The sequence below is a fragment of the Neolamprologus multifasciatus genome, chromosome 12 (genome assembly GCF_963576455.1).
Source record: "Neolamprologus multifasciatus chromosome 12, fNeoMul1.2, whole genome shotgun sequence".
Lineage (NCBI taxonomy): Eukaryota > Metazoa > Chordata > Actinopteri > Cichliformes > Cichlidae > Neolamprologus > Neolamprologus multifasciatus.
The window spans coordinates 27,188,864-27,200,042 of record NC_140450.1 but is presented as its reverse complement, the minus strand read 5'-3'; the positions used below and the strand labels follow the sequence as shown (position 1 = coordinate 27,200,042).

At 39.5% G+C, this 11,179-nt stretch overlaps 1 protein-coding gene and 1 long non-coding RNA gene across 6 annotated transcripts in view; one reads left to right on the top strand and one right to left on the bottom strand.

Annotated features, from left to right (window-relative positions):
- The window catches only part of LOC146507167 (leucine-rich repeat transmembrane neuronal protein 4-like), a 70,727-nt gene that overhangs the window by 45,898 nt on the left and 13,650 nt on the right, over positions 1-11,179 (bottom strand). The window contains exon 3 of one of the 5 annotated variants that reach the window (XR_014877194.1): positions 8,619-10,737. The exons of the other annotated variants lie outside the window; for them this stretch is intronic. The gene's annotated coding sequence lies outside the window, so the exon portion shown is untranslated. Of the gene's footprint in view, positions 1-8,618; positions 10,738-11,179 lie in introns of those variants that run through there. 5 annotated transcript variants of the gene reach the window in all.
- Positions 5,668-7,628, top strand: LOC146507168 (uncharacterized). The gene is made up of 2 exons (XR_014877196.1): positions 5,668-7,335; positions 7,369-7,628. It is a non-coding gene; the product is annotated as an uncharacterized LOC146507168 (long non-coding RNA).

Below are 11,179 nucleotides of genomic sequence, written 5' to 3'. Positions count from 1 at the left end.
TCCTGTTTTATTTTGATAGTCATTGACTTATGTCAGTGTATTCTGCTTTGCTTCCTTTGTCTCGTTATGTCAGATTTGTCCCAGTGGTGTTCCCAACTGTTCCCCATCCTCTCGTTGTCTTGCCTGTGCATTTAAGCCCTGTGTTTTCCTTTGCCCTTTGTTGTGTCGTACCACTCATGTGCTGTGTGTTTCCAAATTACTTGGCGCCTAGTTTTCTAGTTTCCCTAGTGTTTAAGTTCTTAGTTTCTAGTTCATGAGTTTATGTTTCAAGTGTCAACAGCGCAATAATGCTGCCTTTTTGAGTCCATCTTCTCCATGTTTAAGAGTCCTGCTTTTGATTCCTCATCCAGCTCCTCATCCAGCACCAAATTGTGACACTGGGTTAGTTTTACCAAAACCACAAAGATACACAGTGTTTTCTACCCCCTTCATAGAGCCCTATTAAAAATCTATCCAACAATGTGCCTAGAAGGTTCAGTAATTCTGTCATTACACACTCAAGCAAAAGCACAACTGGACGAGGGGAAAAGGTGCCCTAATTGGATTCTCATGCAGCCTCATTTCTGCTAAATGTGTGAGTAGGCATGTGTTTAGGCACAACAACTGTGCTGTAATATGAAACAGCAAATTAAATGCAAACAAGTTGCTACGCTAAGCAAATCAAAAATGTGTAATTGCATAAACCAGCATGGTGAGCCCAGCTGACCTCGAAGAGCGCCTTGTTTTTTTTGTTTTACAAAAGAAATAACACACTTCACCTCACCAGCAGAAATGTTTCTGGAGCAGGATCAAGGCATGAGAGTGAAAAATGCGTCTTGTCTTTTTTTGTATCTTTTGTTCTATTTATTGCTAATAACTTATTGATCCACGAAGAACTGGAGCTCATTCACCAAGAGTATAAAAGCCAAAAAAATAAATCCACATTTTAGTTCCTCTTTGAAACGAGTCCTCTAAATGTCTGGTAATATTATCATCATTAAGAGCAGCTGGTTAGGTTAATGACTGTGGTCAAAAACTGTTGAGTCACCGCTGACTTAAAGAAATTGCAGAGCTACAAATAAAGCTAAAGCCTCACTCTCAGCTATCAGGGACTTAAACCTCACCATTACCAGTGGCATTCCTTTGCAGAACGGCTCAGCCTGCTTTGCATAATAGGGTGAGAAGTTCAATGATGTGAGTAGAGCTCAGTGTTATGCTCCTGCTCCACCATGTTGCATGGACCAGCTGAGGTTTTTTAAAGACCTTATAAACTGCACCATTGATTCTTGTAAATAGAGCCCATGGTTATTGGCTTATGATTAATGGAAGTAATTTTGAAATATCAGGAAGTTCAACTTCAGGATATTCTTTTCTGCAGTTTCTCACTCAAACCACTACAGTCAGAGTGTTCTTGTCTGTACAATTTCTCAAAAAATTCAGGACGCTATTAAGTAGTCCACTTTAAATAATGTAATATTAGAACCATCACCACAAAATGTACACTAAGCCAAGTCCTGAGACAGCAGAACGGCTGAAAGATAATTTGTATGTATGGGTTTTAAAGTGGCCCTTGCTGCAGCTGTACAGTACTATACAAAAGTCTTGAGCCAGCCCTCACTTCTTTACGTTTTACCAGAAAAATGGGAAGCAGACATAGCAATTTAATGAAATATTGCACACACTGCAATATATAAAATCCGAGTTTGTACAATTTTAAAGAGCTTGGAAGTCAATATTTGGTATGACCGCGTGTATTCTTTAACACAGCCTGAATTCTCTTTGGCAGCTTGTGCCTAAAAAATGACACATCTTCAGGACATTGCAAAGCTCTTCTTTGGATGTCGACGTCTTTTTGTTCCGTTCTCCATCAAGATGATCCCACACTGCTTCAATAATGCTGAGATCCATGATCTGAAGAGGCTGATCAATCACTGACAGTATTCCACTGTATGTTTTTCTATCCAAATTTGCTTTTACTGCATTGGCAGTGTTTGAAATAATTGTCATGCTGACAAATGAAGCTGTTGCCAATTAGATGCTTTCCAAATGGTATTGCATGGTGGATCAAAATCTGATGGTACTTTTCTGGGTAATATTCCATTAGCTTTGACAAGATCTCCCACACCACCAGTTGAAATGCAGACCCAAACCATGACAGAGCCTCCACCGTGTTTTACAGATGGCTTTAGACACTCACTGGAAAGTAACAAAATGCTTAAAGATTTGATTTAAACTTGGCTCTTAAAGTTATCGGCTTGCGTTTGGTGTCTTTAGTATGCCTAAATTACTAATAGGAGAGTGGCTTAACAAACAGTAGAAAACAAAGTAAACATTCATGTGAAAATGTTCAGGTGCAAGAAATTGACTGAAAATGATTGAAAAGGGAGAAAATATCCAAAGTAAAACTTTGAAAGACCTTCAAAATGCCTGGAAAACTGTTGCCCAAGGCTATTTTAAAGAATAAGAAGAAAATCTGGGTGCTTGGAAGCAAAATATGAAGAAATGAGGAGTAGTTCAAGACTTTTGCTCAGCATTTTAACGTTACCAGGTAATTCATAACTGGTTGATGAAGTCTTTCCTTGAGTGCAGCCAGTTATAAAAATGAAATACATTCTTAAACAAGAGAGAAATTCAAGGGCCTGGAAAAATCTTTCCATTTAGCAAACAAACTGAAACTTGATGGTTTGTCATTTTGCCCTTCTGCCAACAAACAAGCTTTAGGGGCTGCTCCACGGACCTTGGGTTTGCACTAAATGTTTTTGTTCTTTAAAAAAAAAAACACCAGTCGCCTGACTCGGAAACTGCTGACAGACAGCACATAGTATAGGGTTTGTTCAGAATTTCCACAATGAAATGAAAAAAAAAAAAAAAGTTTCTTGACTTTGCAGTCAGATGTGACTGTTGCCATCTCCGCAGCTCTTGATGAGTTATACATTGTCAGTGGGTGTGTGTGTGTGTGTGTGTGTGTGTGTGTGTGTGTGTGAGACTGTGCTCTGGAGAGAGATGAAGGCAGCATGAATGCGAATTGTGCATCTCTCTGACATGTGGGTCGACGTGAAGCAGATTGGACTAAATGCTGCCGCTCATAACGATTCATATCAGCAGCCTTGTTTTCAGCTCACTTGAGACATCTAAATTCATGGAGTCTATTTCTCAACTTTTTCAAGCATGTTGTGGCACTGAAATGTCAAGTTAGAAAATAAAGAGCTATTTTACAAAACGTAGTGCTGTATGGGCAAACTGGAGAAAAGAAAAAAAAACATTACCACTAAATTGTACTAAGAAAAATTCTATGCAGGAAAATAGTTTCCATCACTCCATAATATCCTTAGCAAAACATTTGAGATTGAATTAAGCCGCTTTAATATGGAGGGCTACATTTGTCATTTAAATGTGGTCATTTTTGTTTCATTACATTTTGGCCGTACACCGTCAAATCAGGCTTGGGCAAAAAGGGGAAAAAAAGCCAAATGAAAAATGCTGGAAATCCACTGCAACTGAGGGCAGTGTCTGTGCAATACAGTCAGACTATTACAGAGGAGAAAAGCTGTTTGACAGGTGGGTGGAAAGAAAGGAGGGGGGATGAACGAAAAGCCTCAGGAGCAAGAGAAGCGCATGACCTCTCCATTCTGCCACAGCTGTGAGCTCGCACCTCTGTGCTTTATGGAAATAGGGATTGACTAAGATACAAGAGTCACCAAAAACAGGGAGTCTTCAGTAATGTCAAGCATGTACGGGCATGCAGGATCAATAAGTCCTGATCTCAAATTGATGAAAACGCCCCTCAGCCGGGGTTAAACTCTACAGATCTATCTGTACGAAGGATGCTCTGCAGAACACGTAGCCCTGCGCTTTGTTCTTTACTCTGGAGTTTGAATCTATTTGCTACATGAGGAGGAGTAAATCTGTCGGAAGCAACGACTGCCCAAAATCTACTTTTAACTACAGTGGGCCTCATTTTAGCCTTGATGGAGAAGCTTCTGTTTTCTTATGGTGAACACAAACAACGATCTCTCTCTAACTGGAGGACATGTACAATGCTGGACATGAGACAGCAGCTGCTACTGAATGGAGAATCCAAACAAAGTGTAGCCACAAACATGTTTGGGGTTCACTCCGGTACAATAGCCTAGAAATCGGAGTGCTTTCCAGTGCTGGTATTTTCCAGAGAACAAAGAACGCTGGCTCCAGCAGGGGAGAGAGGCCAGCAAAATATTTCCAAGGCGTTCAGAAACATTTCAAAATCACATTATAACCATCATAACATTATAACAGCGGCTGTAATGCTGACCGGTAATAAAATGGTTTGAAAGCGGATCATGCAGCACTGGAAGGCTCTAATTTGTGTTCCATGGTGACACTAGGAGCTCATGAGTAACTCATTGTGAGCAACAATTGAACTGATAAAAAAGAAAATGAGGTGAGCACATAGAGGACTTCCATGCACAGGGGATCTCCATGCGGCTGCTTTGCTGACTGGAGCTGATGAAGTATCAAAGTGAACAGAGTAGGATGCACACTCACGACCATTTTAACAACCTTTGACTGTCTTGATTGATCTGAGTGAATCCACGTGCTCACATGCTGACAGCCATATGTGTTACCATAGTCACTGAATGATTTGTATTAATATATGTATCATTTATAAAAGAGGTTAAGGACACTTCCTGAGCAGTTTATAATCAGCAGCTATTGAATTTATGGTAATGCCGCATAAAATCATGTCGATGGCCTGCGTGATATCGGATCAGAAACAAACCTCAGTAGGACAGGACTTTCACACATTTAGATCACAATTTTAGACGTAGCTGTGTCTTATGTTGCTGTTTACTTCTGTTATTATTCATTCTTTTGCTAGAATGTATAGCCAATTACATGCAATGACTTTATTCACAATCGAGCATTGAAAACATATCAAATGGGAACATGTACTGTTTCAAGGAAAATAGTAGCTTAGTTTGAATTTGATGGAAGCAACAGATCTCTAAAAAGAAATGGGCCAGTGCAAAAAGAGTAAGTAGTACTAAAAAGAATCAGCTGGAGGGACGTTTTGAACTAATTAGGATAATTGGCAACAGGTCAGTAATGTGATAAGAGAATTTAGAGAGTTAGAGTTAAAAGTAAAGATGAGCAGATGTTCATCAAATCCCCCAAAATTGTGTCTACAAAATTGTGAAGATTTTGAATTTCTCATCCTTTACAGTGCATAATATCATAAAAAATCCAGGGAATCTGGAAAAAACTCTGTGCAAGAGACAAGGCTAAAATTCAATATTGGATGCCTGTGATCTTCGAGCCCTCGGGGGCACTGCATTAAAAACAGCATGATCCTGGCATGGAAATCACTGCATGGGCTCAGGAACACTTCCAGAGATCACAGTCTGTGAACATAGTTCACCGTGTCATCTACAAGGTGGCAGGTTAAAGCTCTTTCGTGCAAAGAAGAAGTCGTGTGTGAACATGATCCAGAAATGTCTTCTCTGGGCCAAAGCTCATTTAAAGTGGACTGAGGTAAAGTGGAAACGTGTCCTGTGGTCAGACAAATAGAAATTTGACTTTTTTTTCTTTTTTTTTCTGCATAAGATGAACACCACTTCCCCTGCATTAAAGAGGAGAGGGAGCATCCGACTTTCTATCAGCCCTCACTACAAATGCCTGCATCACTAAAGGTATGAAAGTGCACTAGTGCTCATACTGCAGCTATTACAGCAGCATGGCTTTGTAGGAGAAGAGTCCAGGAACTCACCTACCTGCAGTCCAGACATTTCACCAACTGTAAACATTTAGCACATGATGAAATAAGAAAAACAGCAAGCAGCATCCAGGACTGTTGAGTACCTAAAGTCCTACATCAGACAACAATAGGGTGACATGTAGGGGATGCTACATGATGGCCTCAACTATTTTCCATTGCTGTCACTTTAAACTTGTATTTAGGAAAGGATTGTGGTTTGGGCTTAAAACACACTCCGTCAAAGGCACAAACAATGGACATCTGGCGATCTTTCAACCTTTTTTGTCATAATACAACATTTTTAGCCGTCTACCAAAGTAGATGAGTTTAAATGAACTAGCAAACAGGTTTTCTGTGCATGGACACAAACTGGCTGTACAAAATCAGCTCAACATTTTCAGAAAGTGGACAAGGAGATAACATTGTTCAGCTCTCCTTCTTTAAATTGGCTCATTTGACAAAACTGAATTAGTTCCATTAATTGCATTCAGTTCGTTGGCTGATTGGCATAAATGATGGCTTCACTTTAGAAACCAAGTTCCACTGGCTCTAAATATTCTTCTCATAATCTCTCCCATCTACCAATGTTACAACAGAATTGAATTTTTATGTCAATGTGTTGTTCACAAGTTAATTTGATTGCTGAATTTATTGGCATGGAAAAACTGGCTCATCTCCAAGGCAACTGGCTAATTACGCTTTTTCCCAGTTTATTGCCTTTATTTTGTTTTCCAGCACATGACCATGCAGTTTCACCCTATATAATTTTATAAAAGTATAAGTTCTTTCTGTCAGTTTGTCTTCCTACTTTAAGTTTGGCTTGTTTACTTTTCGCTGTATGGAGAAACATAGCTGGGAAAGGATGTTGGTAAAAAAAACACGGTACTAAAACATGGAGTAAGGTACCTGGGGAATGTCGAATTGAAAGAAAAGAGAACCAGAAATCAGCTGAGGTATGTTTAAATTCTGTTCACTCGGAGCACACGTAATCCCAACAGGAATATCTGCCCCACATCCTGCATTGTGTAGACAGCGTTGTTTTTCGTTTCTGTGAATGACCAAAATTAACTATAATTTTGCCCAGCATGGAGTAAATTTTTACTTTTTGGTTAATGTTTGACTGCTGTCTGCCTACACAAATCCAGAAAGCGTTTTAAATTTAGAGTGCTGAAACAGCCCGCTGATCAGAGTGTATTATATCCCTTTTAGATAAGGCAAGTAAAAATATTCTGCCGGAACAAAGGGCTGACCCATTTGTTTGATTTGAAAAGAAGCATTGGCAGCCAGAGTGAAAACGGAGAGATGAATCCCTCCGCTCCCTCCACCTGTTCACAATACATGTCAAAGCAGATTATACGGCAGCAAATATTTAAACATCTCCATAGCATTTAACATCAATATTACACCGAAATGAAATCTGACACTTGCAACATTTCATTCCTTGAGTCAATTTGTTCCATGTGCTCCAACAGCTGTGCGCTTCGGCAAAATTTCATATGAGTTTGATCAAAAGTTTGATTTGTTTAATAAGGCTGGTTCTTGCTCCCCTGCTCTATACAGACATGCTACGCCCACTCTAGCAGTGTGCTCATACACCTTATGTAAGAGATGTATCTGTGTGTGTTACATCTCTTTTCTCGTGTGTTACTTTTCAGACCCATATATGTGTGGGTCTGAAAAGTGAAGCAAAGCAGAGGTGCTTTAAACTAGCATTCTTTCCCATGGCCAGCAGGAGGTAGCAGTCTATGAGAAAATCGTTCCATTTCATTCATGACCTCAGTAAACACTTTTTCAATGGGTTTTAAAGTCTTACTGAATCTAGTGTGATGTTACTTTTGTATCTTCCATTTGGACAGAAATAGATAATAAATGAGACTGTTCTTTAGTCTGTGGCTAACCTGTGATTAACAAGTTAGCTTACTCTGTCTTTTTATCCTTGGGTAGGTCCACCCCTTGCTTGGGAAGTCACGTTTCAAAGAACCAAAACAACCAATGGTTAAAAGTGCTTAATTTCCATCTTTAGAAGGGCCCCTAATAGGTCAAATGACATTCCTGTTTTTTTAGTGAAACTTTTATGTTGGGTTGCAATTAAAATGTAAATAAAATGCAGATATCCTCATGATGGCTTGCATTAAGTCCAGATACTGTAACTTTTCTTATGTTTGAACACCACTCTGCATTTAATCAATACTTATTATTAATCTCTGGTTCACCTCCACAGTGTGTCTTTTACCCTGCTGTCCTTCCCTCATCCACAGCCGGTGGCAGCAGATAGCTACTCCTACCTGAGCCTGGTTCTGCCGGAGGTTTCTTCCTGTTAAAAGGACATTTTTCCTTCCCACTGTTACCAAGTGCTTGCTCAAACTGGGTTCTTTAATTTACAATATAAAGCACCTTGAGGCAACTGCTGTTGGGATTTGGCGCTTCAGCATAAATTTATTTGAATTATTTTGTTTATCTTTTGGACCTACAGGTTGTATGATCTTATTGTAGTCCTAATTATTTAACAACTTCTATCTAATAGAATCTATCTTACTTATTTGTACTTAGATATTACTTAGTATGTAGTGTGTGGCAACTCATGCTTTGCACAGCACACTGAAATGTGTTGTATAAATAAAGTTTGACTTGCTTGGTAGGGAGCGTGTCTTCATACCTTAATCCTGCTAATTAATTTTAATGACTCTTGGATCTTGTTCTTTTTTTTATTTTCACTAACTAGCTTTGGCTAAAAACTGCGTACATATATGCATTAAACGCATCAGTAACTCAGGCGGTAAACACGACAAACCTACCTGCTGAACATCAGCACAGCCACTGTGAGTGTTCTGATATTTATATTTCACTATAAGTGAGGAAGATGGCAGAAGTGTGGCATCATTTTCAGTTTGTGCTGACTGACACACCGTGTCCCATCAGACAGAGTGAGAACATACTGGTATGCTGTAGCTACACGATGAAGAGGTTTTAGTTTCTGGGAAAACACTATTTTTGAGGTAGATGTGAACGTTACATCAAAATTCTTCTGAGCAGAAATGATGAAAGAAACTGTAGTGTCACTCTACAGAGAAGCGTGGAGATACAAATTGCAGTCCAACAACTTACAAGGGCAAGCACTAATGTGCCTAGTCAACATTTCATCATTTCATTCTCTTTTAAATATCACTTTCAAATTCTTTTCAAGGGAATCAAAGTGACACAGAAGGCAGAACTACTGCGTCTCCGTCAAACTGTCTTAATAGCTCTAATTAAATGAATCATAATAAAATGAAGGGCTAAACATGCAGTAACTGCTTAAAGCTGCGATGAAAAATTAACGTGGCTGCTGTGACCATAAAACGGCATAAAATGTTATGTCTAATATTTTCATGTTATATTATTCATTCTCTCTGCGGTGCCCGATTTTTCATAAAGTGCTAGATAAGCTGTCAAATCCTATTAAAGCAGAAGTGTCGCTGACTGAGTGAGGAGAAGCTTAAACTGAGGGAATCCAGGGCGTGTGATTGCTGATTGATAGATACGCCATGATAATAGGACACTCGATATGGGATTCAGATTTTTTGAGAAGTTATTAGAAGTTTACTGATATGTGCAAATACTTTTTTTTCTTTGAAAAGAGACATTGATCTGGACTCCTTGGGAATTCAAGTAGTTCTTTTGTTCCTCAACTCTGACTCAGACTGAAGACTTGATGGAAAAATCCACCCTTGGATAGACTTACACTGATATGTATCATCAATCTGTAATGTTTTGTGGATGCCAGAAGCGTAGATCTGATGTAAATTGTCTTTCGGGTACTGAACTTCCCTCAAATTGCCACATCTGCTTTGACATCAGCTAGTGATTTCCTGCATTTCCCTGTATGCCTTTTGACGAGCGCCAGGGAGTTGAGGGTCAGGTTGCTTGATTCAGCTGCAGTAGGTAGGTGGAGAGTAAAAATAAAATAATAAAAAACAAGACATGACTTGTCATGACGCTGCATTGCATTGTGGTCTATTGAGGCAGCTGTCAACTGGAGAAATTGGTTTCTCTGCTTCTTCTAAAATGAATTTCTCTTTTATGATGGATTGTTGAATGCCTGTGTAAAATTGTGGGCCAATCTTTCACAGTGTCTGACACCAAAACTAGATGTACCCCCCTGGAGTTATAGCAATGTGGAAACGTTGAAGCACATGAAAGAGTTCAAACAAAATGAGTCCTGAAAAGAAAAGTACATTCCTCAATACCAGAGTATTACACCTACTTTAGGAAGTAAATCCTTCAAGGCATTTGTATTAATTGCTCAGATAAGGCTGAAAAGAGACACAGCCTTCGGTTTATTAGGATGGCCTTGCAAGAAAAATGATTGTCCTCTGATGAAACACCGGAGCATGACTACAGCCGAGGCACCAAAACAACATTGTGCTACTGATCGGTGCTGTTAATAGACACAGGATTACAACTGGTTTACGCTGAGAGCAAATGTGTAAATGGTGTGCGAAGAGGTTTGCTGGATCATGAAACATGTAAGCAGCTAGTGGATGGGACTGATAACACTGGAAGAAACAAATACTAGGTAAATTACAGAAATGCTTTAGCTTCGTTTTGCTAGCAAAAGCTGACAGCTAACAAGCTAAGCTAAGATGACGAGCACAGTAAACACTTTAACGCACAGTTAGACTCAAATTGACTAAATGGACTGGTTCTTATATAGCGCTTTTCTACTCATCTGAGCACTCAAAGCGCTTTACACAACTTGTGCATTCACCCATTCACACCCATTCGCACAAGCACATTTCTCTAAGTGCTTTATAGCTAACATTCACACACATTCATACTCCGATGGATGCATCGGAGAGCAATTTGGGGTTAGTATCTTGCCCAAGGATATTTGGCATGCAGACTAGGCGAAGCCAGGAATCGAACCACCAACCTTCCGATCAGTAGATGACCTGCTCTACCACCTGAGCTACAGTCACCCTACTACTAAGAAATCCATTTTAACTAAAGCAGCTAATGCTACACCTCATAATAAACCCAGCTAGCTGAACTATGTTCAGTGTTGGGAAGGTTACTTTTAAAATGTATTCCATTACAGAATACAGAATACATGCCCCAAAATGTATTCTGTAACGTATTCCGTTACGTTACTCAATGAGAGTAACGTATTCTGAATAATTTGGATTACTTAATATATTATCATGCTGTTTACAACTACATGAATGTACAATTGCTGTGATTTATTACTGTTACTGAAGGTCCGCGGCTCCGAACCGTAGTAAAGGGACCTCTGGCTAATACCGTGGGTTCTGTGTCGGGCTCGTTAGCCGAAAACTAGCTTTACTTTGTTGTCTGGGTCAACTTTGCTAGCGAGAGACAGAGAGAGGCGTTGAAAGGCTGCTCCAACGGAACTTATTGTTTTTGGAGGAAAACACGAACACGGTGTACAGTCGAGTCTTAATAGCTTACTTACAACTGGGCTCGTCA